The sequence below is a fragment of the Pongo abelii genome, chromosome 19 (assembly GCF_028885655.2).
Source record: "Pongo abelii isolate AG06213 chromosome 19, NHGRI_mPonAbe1-v2.0_pri, whole genome shotgun sequence".
Classification (NCBI taxonomy): Eukaryota; Metazoa; Chordata; class Mammalia; order Primates; family Hominidae; genus Pongo; species Pongo abelii.
The window spans coordinates 47,591,644-47,608,075 of NC_072004.2; positions in this window are offsets into that span (position 1 = coordinate 47,591,644).

Sequence of the window (16,432 nt, forward strand, 5' to 3'; positions counted from 1 at the left end):
GGCCCAGTTGCAAAGTTTTCTGGGTTTTAAGTACTCCTGTTCAGGTTCCTATTGGCTACCCTTTATCTGGATGAAGAATTTGGCCTGTGGCTAATTAAAGGATGAAGTGAATTGGTGTCCTATGTGACGAAGGGATGGTCCCTGCTTGGCCCTCGGCCCATCGAAGGCACTCTCCCTTTCCATCTGAGACATCTCTCCCTTTCCATCTGGTGGAAGGAGAGGGTTGTAGGGAGAGTAGCCTTTGCTCCTTTGCTACTCTGGAGCGGGGAGGTGGTGTTTTTCCTTTTGGTTTAGCTTTAGGAAGTTGGTGTTAATTGGCCTTAGCTTCCCTGACCCTAGACCCAGGTGCTATCCTTTTGATTCAGCTTTAGGAAGTCAGCACGAATTGGCCTCAGATTCCGTGCCCCAACACCTTGGTGTTTTTCCTGGATTCAGCACCAATTGTCCTTAAGTTCCCTGCCTCCAGACCCTTATTCTCCTTCCTGAAGACGGCTTGAACTTCTGACCCACAGAACTAGGAGCTAATAAATGAGTGTAGTTTTAAGCCACCGAGTTTGGCAATTTGTTACAACAGCTGTCGAAAATGAATGTAATCTACAAAATAGGAGATGTCACTTAGGGGAGGGACAGTAATGCGTTGTGAGCACCTGGAGAGCAGAAACTGGGTGTTACTTATTTGGAGGCCTTACAGCCTGATATGTAGTAAATGCTCAATAAATATAAGTGAATGAATCAATGAATAAATGTTAAAAGGATAAGCAAAGGACCAGGCTCAGTCTATAAATTAATGATTTCCCAAATAGCTGCAGATTCCAGAATGTGTTCAACCGAGAGGCAAGGGTGCTGAGAGGTTAGCGCTTAAGAGTCTGTTGTCTGGAGTCTGAGGTCTAATCTCAGTTTGGTCTGCTAGCTGTGTGACCCTTGGGCAAGTTGCCTAACTTCTCTGTGCCTTTATTTTTCCACCTGCAAAGTTAGGATAGTAACAGTAACTACCTCATAGGGTTGTCACAAGGATTAACTAAAGGATGTACATCAAGCTCTTAGAACAGTGGCTTGCCATAGTAAATATTCAGTACATAGTTGCAATTATTTCACAGATGGAATCAAAATGATCTGATTTCAATTTTTGTTTCTCCAACAAGGTACTCAATTGGTCTCCACGCCCCACCCCCTCATACACACTCCAAACCTTCATTTTCTCATTTATAAAATAAAGAGATGAACATTAAGAACAATCTTTATTTTAAAAACCTCTATCATGTTAAAAAGCAGTAGGCATGGTTATTTTAATCTAGGCAAAGCCCCATAGTTCTCACTGTTGCTGGCTTTTCAAAGTGGAATTCATCAGCAAATGTTACTAATGCTGCAAATGAGTGGGGCTGGGTGGGGTTGGGCTGGCTCTCACCCTGCCCTCCAGATGCAATGAGTGTGGGGACACTGGTGACTTCCACAAAGACTCACTGAAAAGGTCCAGTCCAGCAGCGGCTTGGTCTAAGGCAAAGCTTCTTTTCTCATTGATTAGCTGAGCAGGGGGAGAGGAAGCTATTAGTTTTATTGTTGTTTTTCTTTATTGGACTCACAAGGTCTCAATGCCATAAACCCATAAACCAGAACTGGATACAATCTATTCGTAATTATACAGGGGCAGATTATCTGCATTACAAATTGTCCACAGCAAACCTTGCTCACTAATTATTGATGAGATTGTCACTTGCCCTGCCTAAGCTCATGTTGGCATAAATGGCCCCATTTCTTACTGCGGACTTAGAAGGCCTTATATTAGAAATGCTTATGTGTGGACATTTCTCTGCCTGCCTCTCTAGAAGAGAAGTTGCTTCACAGCGGGCACTGTGCTATCTATGAAACAGTTTGAATGTATGCCCCAACCGTGACCTTCCTTCCAGAAAAGAGGAAGGGAGCCGGCCATTATAGCTATGTCTGTATTCAACTGTAGGCATCAGGACCCAAACTCCAAGACAATGCCTGTCCTGTTTAGGCCAGTGTTTTGCATCAGTGTTTAGGGAAAATCTCTATAATAGAAACTATAGACGGAGAGGGGACTGTCTTAGGGCATGTCAGAACATGCCCACATTATTTCATAGCCCATAGCACCGAACATACCAATGTTCAAGGGTGAGCACTCAAGCAGCTTGTGAAGCCCCAGGTAAATGATGCTCAGCTGCCACAGTTTCATTGTATTCAGTCACAGCATGGGCAATTAAGAATAAACTGCATTTGATTTCTCTGTGGTTGAGAAAGGATCTTGATGAGATGTCATCCTGGAGCTGAGCGTGTAGGTCCCAGGCAGATGTGTTCTGGGCTCCTGGAGCAGAGGGTGGGGATGACCAAGCCTCTGCTTGGGTTTATCTCAGCCAGAGCTACAAGCCCTTTGGATTGTTTTCTTTCCTGTGCCCTAGCCTTGAACTCTTGGCACAGTTCGGAAATCCGTTTTCATAAAACCAATTTATTTTTCCATTTATTTGATTAATTGAAATTGCTAATACTCTGGCCTCTAGGTCATAAACACTGGATAATAAAACCCCCTCTACATCTGTCCAGTGTTTTAGTGTTCACTAAGCATTTCACATCCATCATCTCAAAGGTAGGCAGGGAAGGGATCGCCATCTTTAGTTCATGGAGAGGGAGACATGTGTTGTCAATGATTACAGTTAGTATGGAGCAGAGCTGAGGCTGGAAGCTGGTTCTTAGAGTACAAGTCTAGTTCTCTTGTGGGGTGGCTAACAAGAGAATGAATGGCTCTTGTTGAAATTATTCCAGTTTACCCCAGGATTGAGTAGATTTTTAGGATCTGAGGCTTTTAGTTTTAAAACTGGGTAAGTTCTGGGCAAATTGGGAGGAGCTTGTCACTCTACTTCAGAATCCCAGGGTGTCTGTTGTGATAGAGCCCTGTCACCTCCATCAGGTTCAGGGGAGGGAGGTGGCATGTGACTTGACACAGGTGAGGCAGATGTTGTACCTGGAGCAGCCAACCAGGGCTGCTAGCTGAGAACAGCCAGAAGAACCTTGTGGATGATCAGAGAGTGGCAGGAGATCCATCTAAGTCAGATCTTGGGGTGGGGTTTGATGGGTTGTGGAGGGACAGGAGGTGCTGGTGATGGAGTGACCCCTCCTGCCTAGGCTGCTTGTGGAGACAGTTCATAGGAGAAGGATTCAGAAGCCTGAGAGTGCTGAGCCAGAAAGGGGACACTAATAGGAACTGCCTGGCCAGAAAGACCCATGAGAGAGACACCGATGGCCTAAAGACAAAGACAGAGCAGAGGCACCATGGTGGGTTGATGGGATGATGGGGGATGGAGGGAAAATGTCAGAGAAGGAGCAGACAGAGAGAGGAAGGTCCATGAGGTAGTTTCAGTTGGAGAAGAGTTTTGTGGCCCTCACTTGCCATCCACAGAATCTCTGTCCTTGTGGGCTACAGCCTCTTTCCCTCCAGCCTGGAGATTAAATCCTTCCTAATAAACCAGCCAATCTAATTTAGTTGGGGTGGAAGGAGAGGGAAAATGATTTGTTCAAAGTAGCCTGAGCCTGAGCTGAGTCTTCAGCTCTCCAGTCCAGGTTAATGGGCTTTTAGCCTTGAATCAGGGCGAGAGCCAGGCAGGCCACGTGGCTCATGGATGTACTCCCTTGTCAGCCTCACTGTGTCCTTGACCCAGTCCTAGGACCTCTGGCCCTGGGAACTTAGATGCCTTCCCCAGTCTCTGAAGGATGGGATCTCAGGTCTTGGTTCCATTCCCTTGCTTGTTAGCATTTTGCCTTTATTAATTTGAAGAAATTCAAATCTTATTGAGAAATCGTTAAGTTAAACCAAACCCAGAACAAAGCAACTGAGTAGAAAATTGCATATACCAGCTGCACTTTTTCCTTCCCACCCAGAGTGGAGAAAAGACTGTTTTTGTTATTACCACAGAGGCAAGCAGGGAGAGTGAGGCACCTGCACTGGGTATGTGGTCACCATGTGACTGGCCAGAAAGCCCCAGGAGTTGGTGTCAATATGGGAAACTGTGTAATGCTGAAGGGAATAATAAATAAGACAGAAGGAATTAGCTAAGAGATGGGATTTCCTATCCTTTTTTGTTATGGCAACCAGGTAGGATGTTATAACCTGCATTTTCGTTTTCCCTTCTGCCCCCTAGTCTCTATGTTTTATCTAATTTGTAGTTTTCTTAGTCTTGATATATTTAATTTATATCTTTTACTTTATTACATATATTTCTTGAAAGCTGCTTCAAATCCTCTGTGGAACAAAGTGAGGAATAAATATACAGTCTGACGAGCCTCTCCACTAGTGTCCTTTTTGGAGCATAGAGCCACAGTATAAGACTAAGTAACTAGGGAAGCAGGATGGCAGAGTGGTCATGCATGCCTCCGCAATACCTTGTCTCAGTTGGTGCTCAGAAGGGGGCACACAGCCACCTCTAAGTTGTGCCAGTGCTTCCTAGACTCAGGAGAAGCAAGTGAATATGGCTCTGTGTGAGCTGGCAAAGAAGAGTGTCCACCGCAGCTCTTGGCTCATGGCACCAAGTCACCCTGTCTCAGGATCTTATTGAATTGTGATTTCATGAATATCCTCATAAAGAAGCCAGTCTATCTTTCTGGAGCTTTCTTCTGGAGCTTCTGGGTTCTCAGATTTTATATTCTCAGTCTGTGTTTACCATCTGTGGGGGCAGGGGGACCTATTGTAACCTGCTTGGGTGAATTGAGATACGTCTTATAAAATTCTTGGATCATTGCAATAGCTTCCCAACTAGCATCTCTGCTTCACTCTTGCCTCCCTACAAGCCACTGATTGATCATTAAAAAAATGTAAATCGTCACTATGCCACTTTCCTGTGTAGAACCTTGCATTGCTCTTGGCATAAAATCCATGGTTCTTCCCAGGCCTTCAAGACCCTGCATGATCTGGATCCTACATACTCTCGTCTCTCTTGTCATTCTTCTTTTGTCTTCCTGAATATGCCCAATGTATTCCTGTCTTGAGTTTTTGCTTCTTCAATTACTATCGCTTGTTACAGGATTTTCCTGTTTCTTCATGTAGTAAGTTCTTTCTTATTCTTTAGGTCTCAAATCTCATCTTAGACATGCCTTCTCTCCCAATCCATCTAAACTGGCTCCATCCCCTTCACTCTGCTTGACCTCAAAATTATCCACCACATCATGCTACTTAAATCCAGCATTTATTACAATCTGCAATTATCTTCTTTATTTTCTCATTTGTTCATTATACACCTGCCTGAGCAGTGTATAAGCTTCAGAGGGCAGAGACTTGATCCGTTTTGATCTTAGCTATAACTGAGCCACACCTAGCACCTAGAACTGTGGCTGGCATGTAGGAAGTTCTCAGTAAATATTTGTGAGATTAATGTATTAATGACTTAAACCAAAAGTTCACAAACTATGGCTCATGGACCAAATCCAGCGTGTTGCCTGTTAGTGTAAATAATGTGCTGTTGGAAGACAGCCTATTCACTTACATATGCTACATGATTATGTATTGTCTGCAGCTCTTTTTGGTGCTACCATGGCAGAGTTGAGTACTTGCAACAGAGCTCATATAGCCTGCAATGCTGGAAATATTTACTATCTGATCCTTTGCAGAAAATGTTTGTTGACCCTTGGCTTAAACCATAACCCTAACAATGGCTTAATCCATATGGGTATTTAGCGTTTCACTTAATGAGAAACAGAAGATCTCAGGGTCAGTTCAGTGGCTCAATGGTGTCATTCAGAACTCACAGTCCTGCTATTTTGTGCTCCTCTGTGCTGGAAATATCTTCCCTCAAAGGTCTAAGATGGCTGCCACAGCTGTACACATGATGTCCTTACACATCAGAGTTCTAAGGAAAAAGGAGCTTAGTGAGAGCAAAAACTGGCTTTCACATGCTCAGCGCTTGGCCAGTAATTGACAAGAAGGAGACTGCCATGATTGGCTTAGACCAGTCATGATTCATGCCTTGAGGTTGGGCATAACACCTACAGTGAGCAGAGAAGAAGGCGGACGTCTGTCCACTTGTACGAATGAAGCATACTCAGTTTCCTCAAACTCAAGGTGGTTGTGATTAAGGACTGAAGTTTGTCTACTCTCTCCCCTTGATAGAATTAGAAATGGATGGGCACATTATTACTCTTTTTTCCTTTTCTAGCTTTCAGGTGGATCTTCTGTCTAACCCTTCACCCTCTTCACCATTTTCTTCCCACTCGCTCCCAGCCTTGACCATATAACATAACTTCAAGCAAGTAGGTCTCAGCTGACTTTATGACAATCTCACTTGATTTGGATTTTCCTAAGAGGACAGCCTGGCCTCATTATAAAGATTTAGGAACACCAATTGAGACTGTAAAATGTTCCCAATTCTATTCCCCACCAGCCAAGTCTGATGCTTTAAACTCCACTATACAAGAGATATTTTAGTTTAATGCATTGTTCTTCAGAATGTCTCTGTTAAAATGAATGGTATTTTCAAAAGACCATGCATGATGTGAAATTATGGCTTAATCTCAAAAGTATGACATCACATATCATCTTGGACAACAGAAATCTTGACCTTCAGAGGAGCAGGGAGAATGTTATCATGGAAATAGCACAGAATCATGAGATACCTGGATTCCATTTCCTGTTTGCCTATTGCTCTGTTATCCACCTTAGGTAAATTCAATTTCTCTTTCTGGACCTCACCTCCCTCATCTGTTTGATGAAAGAGTTGGATTCAGTGATCTTTGAGGGCCCTTTCAGCTGGTGAAGAGGAATTGGCCACACACTTTGTACAGTTTCATGTCCACATCACTGCCTTCATTCACTCCTCATTTCTTGAGCCATTCTTCCAATCCGTGTTTATTGAGAACTTCCCATGTGCTAGGAGTTTTCCTGGATGCTGGGAGTGTAGCACTCCTGCTCTCATGAAGCTTACTGTCGAATGGGGAAGATAGAAAGAGTACATGAGTAATATAACACCATGAGACAAGTGTGAGGAAAGAGGAGACAAGATCGCATCACAGGCTCATTTCAGTCCAAGGCAGAGAGGGAAGGTGTTACCTCATACAAGGGGTCAAGGGTGGCTCCCCAGATATAGAGATGTGTGAGCCTGAAGGAAGAGTCTGAGTTGACCAAGCTAAAAAAGTGTGGTGGGAGAAGAATCTCTCCAGTAGGGGTATTGGCATGTGTTAAGAACTGTTAGTAAACTGTGTACCATTTATGCTATATCAGGTTCACCATTTTTCAGTCAATTGACTTGCTATGTGGCCCATTCAAAATGACAATGGAAAGAAGAATCAGATAAATTTAAGAAGAATCTGAGCCAAGTTTATCCAACCAACCAACCACCACTGGGATCATAGTTAATATCTATTTTATTACTTAAATAAACCTATACTATGCGTTTTAAGCATGCCACGTATGTCAGATTCATTGCTTTAAAATAGAATTATCAAATTGTCACAATGTGCTAGGCACTTGGCCAGAGCCAGAGATGGGAAGTAGAATAGGACACAGACCATAGTCTCCAGGAACTCAGAGCTTAGTGTGGAGACAGTTGAGAACATTAACAGCCCGAGTACAGTGTGTTCCCAGGCACACAGAGGATGCTGACGCTATCAGGCTGGGGCCAGAAAAGCTTTCAGAAGGCCATGCGCCCCCTGAAGTGAAATTATTTCTTATTTATTTATTTTACTGTGGTAAAATAAACATAACAAAGTTTATCGTTTTAACCATTCTTATGTGTATCATTCAGAGGCATTGAGTACATACACAATGCTATACAACCATCACCACCATCCATCCCCAGAAACCACTCATCATCCCAGACAGAAACCCTGTGCCCCTGCAGCAAACACTCCCCATTTCCCAATCATGCTAGCTCCCGGAAACCTCAATTCTACTTTCTGTCTCTGTGAATTTGCCTACTCTATAGACACTTCACATAAATGGAATCACACAGTATTTATCTTTCTGTGTCTGACTTGTTTCACCCAGAACAATGTCCTTAAGATTCATCCAAGTTGTAGTATGAATCAGTATTTCCTTCCTCTCAAAGGCTGAATAATATTCATATATATATATGTATAATATTCACATACCACATTTTGTTTAGCCATTCAACTGTTGATAGACACTTGGGTTGTTTCTACCCTTTGGCTACTATGAACACAGCTGTACAAGTGTCTACTTGAGTGCTTGATTTCAATTATTTTGGGTGCACACCCAGGAGTGGAATTAGTAGATCATATGATGATTCTATTTGAACTGAATTTTGAAGGCTAAGAATGACCAAGCAAGAGGAAGCAAACACACAATTGATTAATGCCGAGGGAGGATGCTTTTCTGTGGGGCGGTCCACCCATCATATAATCTCTCACTTGTCCCGCCCTCAAAGAGCATGCTGTGTCCCACTGTGGTTACAACCACCAGCTCAGTTCCTGGTTTCCCTAGAAGTGCGACTCTGGGTCATTCAGGGGAAGAGGGTGGAACATGCTACCCTGTGGGATGTGCCCTCCTTTCCTATCTCCTTCCCTACTTCCACCCCACCCAGAAACATCCTGGGTCTTTCCATTCCCCTGCCTACCTCACTGGGTTGTTTTGAAGATCAAGGGGCAGTATGGATTGAAAGTGCTTTATACCTTGTAAGGCAGTAGTAGATATTTGTGGCCATAGCTGTTGCTATTGTTCTCTTTGTTAGGACCATTGTGAGCCTCCATTGACCTCTCCTGGCCTGAGGAAGTGAAGGGGGAGTCATCCCAGCCCCCTGCACAGGTACTTCATCATGGTGAGGAACAGGTTTCTTATTTACTACCAGGTCTGCCAGGCTCATGAAATGAAGCTGAGATAGAACACCTTCAATGGCTGTGTCTCTACACCATACCCCAATCTCTACACCACACCCCAATCTCTACACCACACCCCAGTCTCTACACCACACCCCAGTCTCTACACCACACCTCAGTCTCTACACCACACCTCAATCTCTACACCACACCTCAATCTCTACACCACACCCCAATCTCTACACCACACCCCAATCTCTCCTGACACCAAAGTCTATAATAATAACAGATGAAAACAGAGATTCACTCATCACATCCTGAGACATACAAAGGAAGCCAGGCTGCCGTTTTCATTTAGAGTGTCCACAGATCTGCATGGGAGAAAATTTCTAGAAATTCTGGAGCTGTAGTCTCCTCCCTCCAAGAGTTGGTTTCCAAAGCTTGGTTTACTCGATTTCAAACATCTAAACCATAGGTACTCAGGAACAGCTGTGTGTTTGGCACATTGCTAGGGTCTGTGGGGGTAGAGAAGCCCAAGACATGGGGTCTTAGCCTTCAGTCTGGTCATTGGCTTCATTCCAAGGTGCTCAAATGCTTGGTGTCTATTTCCTAATACCTCTGTTCCTGTTTTCTGTTATATTCTGCTGTTCTGGGCTCTGAAGGTGACTGCCATCTTCTGCTAAAAGGCTGTCTACTTTTAAGTAACTCCTTTGCTTTCGTTTGGGAAAGCTGTCTTTCAGTTACTGGCTGCCTGTCTGGTTTCTACCTATAGTCAATCAAAACACAGGAAACTATCTGACATGGTATATGATAAGATTCTAAACTGCATGACACATAAAATTGCCCCAGAGTCCCTGGACCACTCTAGACCTCTGATAATTAGCAGGGGTCCAGTTTCCCCTTAGGCTCAGAATGGCAAATAGATTCCACTGAGCTGCATTTCTCTGCCCCCAGGAGACATGGTTAATCCATCTTGGTGCTTTTCAGCTGAGCCAAGGCTTGGCTTCTGACCTTTTCTCAGTGCAAAGCTGTCGGCAGCCACCATCAATCAATCTGAGCTGGCACTTAGAGTATGTAGTAGACAGCTGGTGTCCCACCCCAATATCCTTTCTGGGCCATCCCCCCAGCTGCTGGGGGTAGTGGGTCTCACAACCCACCATTGCAACTGTCTCCTGAGAATTGTTCTCTGCTGGCCCTGATAGGAGCCACCTCAGCAGGAAATGTCTCAGATCTTGTGTCTTGACTGATACAGGGGCATGAAAGCCTGATACCCTTGTCTCAAAGTGGGGCCACTCTGTGATGCTATTTGTACATATTGATATTCCTGGGATCAAGCTGAGAATGACTGTAGCTTTGCTGAGCCCCTCTCCTTGCTCGGTCCCCCTTCCCTCACATCCTTACAGCTTTTGTTTTAGTTTGCTTGTACCTTCAACAGATCACTCACACAAGAATCCCCATCTCAGGGTCTGTTCCTAGAGAAACCTGAGCTAACCTAGGTCATCTGCCATACCTGCTTCTGCTCCTATACCCAAGAAGGAAAAATCAAGGACAAGGATAAATTGATAATGTGCAAAGTTTCCCATTCTCTGGCTCCTGCACAGTAAACAAACCATCATCCCACAAGTGTCTTCTGGGCTCTGGACTTGTGCCAGGTACTGTGCTGTGCACTGAGGACACACCGGCACACAAGACCAAGGAGGGCCCGTCCTCATGGAACTTCCATTCTATCTTAGCTCACTTTTCCTATACCACTTGCATTATCTGTTCCATGTATCTCTGGATTTCAGGTGGCCATTGACCCCCTGCTGTGTGTCCCAGTGCTGGCATTCTGCCCTATTCTGACAAAGATCATCTCTCAGATGGTTAACTTAGTCTTAACCTTGGTGTTCACTAGCTGCCGGAGCCTTCTCTGGTTTGCTCTGATTTTAGGCCAGCCTCTATCTCATACCAGGGCATATGTAACTTTGGAGATGACTGGGTCAGGCACAAGCCTGAAGTGAGGGAAGCTTAGAGGGGGTCAGCATTGTCTATAGTGAGTTAGAATACAACTTACAATACCATCACTGATAACATCCACTTGCATTCAGCACTTTGCGATTTACAAAGCACTTTTATGCTTGCTATCTCATTTGCTTCTCCAGCAATCTTGGAAGGTAGACTTAATTAGCTCTGTTTAAGTGGTGAGTAAGCTTAAGGATGGGTATAGATATGACTGGACTGCGAGCAGGAAATCTACCCCAGACCAAAGTGAAGGAGGTGGGTAGAATGGAAAGAACAGAGCAGCTTCTGAAGTATCTCTCAGGAGACAGAAGGTCAAGTAGCAGAATCAAAGACCTTCCACTGCCCTCTCCTCTATCTTCTGTTCAACCCAGGGAGTAGAAGGTCTTTGACCCTATTGCTTGGCCTTCCATCTCCTGAGAGAGACTTCAGAATCCATCTATTCTTTCCATTCTACTGTGCTCTGGTGTTCTCATTATCTGTAGCAGAAGTTTTATAATTTGCAGCTTATAGACCCCTAGAGATTCACGGGAGAGTTTCAGAGAGTTCATAATCCCCTTTCCCCAAATTGAAGTGTATGTCTATTTTTACCTGCAAAGTAATTCACACATTTCACAAGATCCCCAAAAGCATCTGCAAACCACAAAAGTCAAGAATCACTGCTTAGGTTTTGTGGCCAGGATATACAAAGGACCTGAGATGAGGACGGAGAAAGGTTTTTGATAATATCAAAACATCCACTGCAGATGCAGCAATTGTATGTGCAGGCACAGCTGTGATGTCCATGGAACATCTGGCTGATAAATGAATTTTCCTCTTTCCAGTGGTTTTGAATCATGCAGTGACAGATTTTTAGAGCGAGATGCCTGTTCACTGCTGGGCACTTGATTGTCTCTCTGGGTCCCCTCATTGGTAAAAAAAAAAGCACATTGTGCTAGGTTATCTTCAAGGGCTCGCCCATCACTGATGTTTTGTGCTTTTGTAAAGAGCCTCAGAAATCATCTCTTTCAGGATCTATTTAAAAGGTTACAGCATGCAGTGGCTAAGGGTGGGCTTCTGAACTAGAAAGCTCAGGTTGCAATCTCAGCTTTGCCTCTTGGGCAGGTTTTCTCTCTGGGCCTTGGTGAAATGGTGATAATGATGGCAGCTTCCCGTAGGGGTACTTTGAGGAGCACAAGAGTCAGTCATATGAAGTGCTTAGACGAAAGCTAGCCACACAGTAGGCACTCCATCCGAATAAGTGTTGACTTTTGTGTAATTTGCACACAGAAGAGAGAACTGAAGGGTAATAAGTAATTTTGAAAAGGTCAATACAGTGAGAAAGAACAAGCCTCGGATTCTTGATTCTTAGTCTGTGCACCTCCCTGACTGCTACACTTGCTATCATTCTTCATTTCTCCAAAGACTGAAGATTATTCTCAGTATCTGCACAGCCTTAGAAAACCCCATTCCCTAGGCCTGCTGATAAATCAATATTCAGGGAGTTTTAAAGACCTCTGTAAGGCCCAGACAGCACCTAGTACTATTATTTTCTATTCAAATTTTTATCCCTGTTCCAGCCAAGTCCCAATGTCCCATCTTTGGACACTGTCCCATCAGGAAGATCCTGCTGTGTCTCAGATGCAAGTCATCTTGCTAGATCTTAGCTTGCATTTCCTACACCATTTGCATTGTCTGTTTCATGTGTCTCTGGATTCCAGGCTGCCATTGGCCCTCCACTATGTGTCCCAGTGCTGGCATTCTGCCCTATTCTGACGTAGGTCATCTATCAGATGGCTGACTCAGTCTTAACTTTGGTGTTCACCAGCTGCCTGCTTTCAGAGCTGTCTCTGGTTGGCTCTGATTTTAGGCCAACCCCCATCTCATACCAGAGCAGGTACGGCTCTGGGGATGGCTGGATCAGGTGCAAGTCTGAAGCGAGAGAAACCCAGTGAAGGTCAACATTGTCTATAGTGACTTAGAATGCAACTTGCAATACCATCACCAATAACATCCTCTTGCATTCAGTACTTTGCAATTTATAAAGCACATTTATGCTCACTATCTCATTTGCTCCTCCAACAATTTTGGAAGGTAGACTTAAGTAGCTCTGTTTAGGCTAGGCGTAGTGGCTCACACCTGTAATCCCAGCACTGTGGGAAGCTGAGGCATGCGGATCACGAGATCAGAAGATCGAGACCATCCTGGCTAACACGGTGAAACCCCATCTCTACTAAAAATACAAAAAATTAGCCGGGCGTGGTGGTGGGCACCTGTAGTCCCAGCTACTCGGGAGGCTGAGGCAGGAGAATGGCATGGACCCGGGAGGCGGAGCTTGCAGTGAGCCGAGATCACGCCACTGCGCTCCAGCCTGGGCTACAGAGAGAGACTCCATTTCGGAAAAAAAAAAAAAAAAAAAAAAAAAAAGGAGCTCTGTTTAAGTGGTGAGTAAGCTCAGGCCTAGGGAAATTGAGTAACTTGGGTAAGGTCACACAATTTTTTTTTGAAAAAGTAAAATTGATGGCGAGGTGCAGTGGCTCATGCCTGTAATTCTAGCACTTTGGGAGGCCAAGGTGGGAAGATCACTTGAGCCTGGGAGTTCAGACCAGCCTGGGAAATATAGCGAGACCTTATCTCTACTAAAAATAAAAAAAAATTAGCTGGGCTTGGTGGCAAGTACCTGTGGTTCTACCTACATGGGAGGCTGAGGCAGGAAGATTGCTAGAGCCCTGTAAGTTGAAATTGCAGTGAGCCATGATGGCACCATTGCCCTCCAGCCTGGGCAAAAGAGCAAGACTTTGTCTCAAAAAAATGAAAAATTAAAAAAGGTAGAATTGAAAACCAGGTCTGTCTGACCTGAAGTCCATTTTCTTCCAGCTATGCCACAGCTGGGACGTCAGAGGGTTATTAGTTCTGGAGTAAGTGGAAAGAAGCCAGCTAGTTTGGGAAGAGCAACAAGATCTCAGGAGACAAGAGGGCTGAGGCTGGGAGCCCGGTTGTTCTAAGGCACTGCACTGTGACAGAGCACCCCTTAAAGAGTTGGGCTTCTTTTGCCTTCCCACTTATGTAGCCTTTAACTGCGTAAGAAGCATTGGGAGCCTCAGCTATAGGGGCTTTTATCTCTGTTTCTTCATTTCTTGTCGCATCTCCCAGGAAGTTCTGTTGTGTCACAGAGATGAGCATGAGCTTTAAAACTAATCAGATCTGAGTTTAAATCTTTATTTTATGACCAAGAGATATTGGGCAAGTTACTCAGCATCCCTGAGCTTCTGTTTCTTCATCTGCAAAAATGGAATAAACACATCTGCCTTGCAGGGGGGTTGTGAAAATTAAATTAAATAATGATGCATTGTTTTCAGGAATACTTGGGGTGGAATGACCCACAAAGGGGTTTAACTTCTTGGCCAGAGAAACCCAATGGGCCTTCCCATGAGAGGCTGGGCCCAGGCCTCAGCTGTGTCTTGCCTTCTCTGGGCTCCACTTATTTTCTGGAGCCTCTTCTGTTGCAAGCTAAATAGTTCCTCCCCCTCAGTGGAGTCTATGCTGTTTCCTCTGGCTACAGACTCTATAATGCTCCTTGCTTAGCAGTTTCTTAGCCAAGCTGGGCCAATTAAGCTGCATTCCTTTAATTGTTTTGGTGGCTTTTCTCGGAACTCCCTCCAATTTGTCTACAAATCAGTTCTAAATTTAGACCCACCCGCCAAATCTTGGAGCTCTGAGCTTTTCACTGCTCCAGCCAACCATGAGGCTCTTCTACCTTCAGTGATTGAGTTTGGGGGTGGTTCTCTTCCTCTCTCTCTTCTCCTTCCTCTAATTATCAACATGTAGGCATGAAATGACTTTGTGACATGCTTTATTTTGTTTGTAGAGTGCAGGTCCATATTCAGTTACCAAACAGTTATTCGTATTTAAACTCCCAGGAAAATGATGGTAGAGAATTAAAGGTGGGATTAATTTAAATGCACAAATTATTTTTACATTCCAAAACTGCACAGAGAAAATAAACCAATTTTGATATAACAGGGGAGAAAAGGTAAGAGGGTAGGGGCAAGAATAAAGTTATTTGCTCTCTGTATTTTTGTGCCCCACTCCCTGCACTTTTTCTACCTTCCCAGTTTGCATTCACCAAAGTATCAGCTGCCCTCCGCCTTGGTGTGTCTAACACAAAGAACCTGCAGTGTCTTTGTCAGGCATGTAGGACCCTCCCAACCTCCAGCAGACAGATTTCAAAGATCCCTATTCTCCCTCCTTTTTTCTCTCCCTCCTCCTTCCTTTTCCTTCATCCTCTTCTCCTCTCTTCTTCCTCCTCCATGTCAATATCAAATTCATTGCCACCAGCCATCTTTTATACCTACACTTAGAGTGGCTTATGCTCTTGAAAGCCTTTTCATAGACACAGTCTCATTTGAATTGTACAATAGTCCTGGGCAGGGCCAGAGCGGGTACATACGACTCCCTTCGACAGATGAGAAAAGAGTACTCCAGAGAGGTTTAGCAACTTGCACAAAGTCAAACAGCTCATGGATGAGCTCTCAAAAAGACCCAGGACTTCTGGCTTCAGTCTTGGTCACAGTTGGTGCTCTACAAACATTTGTCAGATGAGAGAATTCTGATCTCACTGCTGGCTAACAGATCAGATCAACACAGCCAAAGGCTTCATGACAGGCTGGCAGGCTGGCAGAGAAGCCAGAATCTTCCGTTGTCTCAGAGCTTCATTCCCATCAACCCAGTGGACACCTGTTGACTGTTCCCAGGAAACCACTGCAGACATGTTTCTTTGTTGTCAGCAGAGTCCCCATGGACATCTCACGAGTCTTTGAGGATGCCCACAGGGCCCTGCAGGGAAGGAGACATGATGGCTGGCTGGAAGAAATGCCTCCACAGGTGGCGGAGGGTTTTTTTCACTTACTGTAGACTACAAGTCTCTTTCTCTTAGGACCCCAAAGGCATGGTAGTACATAAATTTAAATCTAACAGCAAGTGCTTGGATCTAACAATATTCTGAGTGCACAGGGCATGCAGAGCTGACAATCCTGCTTCCCTGTATAGATGACATGTCCCTGCTCTGCAAAATGGGCCTCTCACTTCTACATACATGACTTAGCATTTTTTTTTCTATAAGAATCAGGTGGGATAAGGAGTTTAAACAAATTTACAAAACAGAAAGTTCTATATAAAATAGATGATCATTCTATATAAAAAACTCCTTTGCTGCTGTGATTACAATAATCCTAGCGGTGAAGTTGACCTTAATACGGGATGGAATCAGCGATGGAAGAGACTTTAGAGTCATGTTTCCCAACCCCTGAGTTTGTGGATGAGAACACAAAGATCCAGACAGAAATGATGATCCCACAGGGCCACACAGCAGGTGTCAGGAGGGATAGTTTTAGAACTCTGTCTCCCGGCTCATCCCCTTGTATTCTGTCCTTTTGTTTTGGATGCTGTTTGTAACGTCTATTTTTCTTTCCTTAATTTCTCCCTCTTTCCTTTTCTTTCTCAAAATTCAATACATGCAAAATGTCTTCCAAATACTCCTTATCCACAGCCTTTTCTTTCTCCGAATATGTCTATTTTATGTCCCATTACCTCACAATCTTGTGATATTGCTTTAATAATTAATGAATCCATGCTAAGGGATTAAAAAAGAAGAAACCACAATGACCAACTGTGCCACTCCATC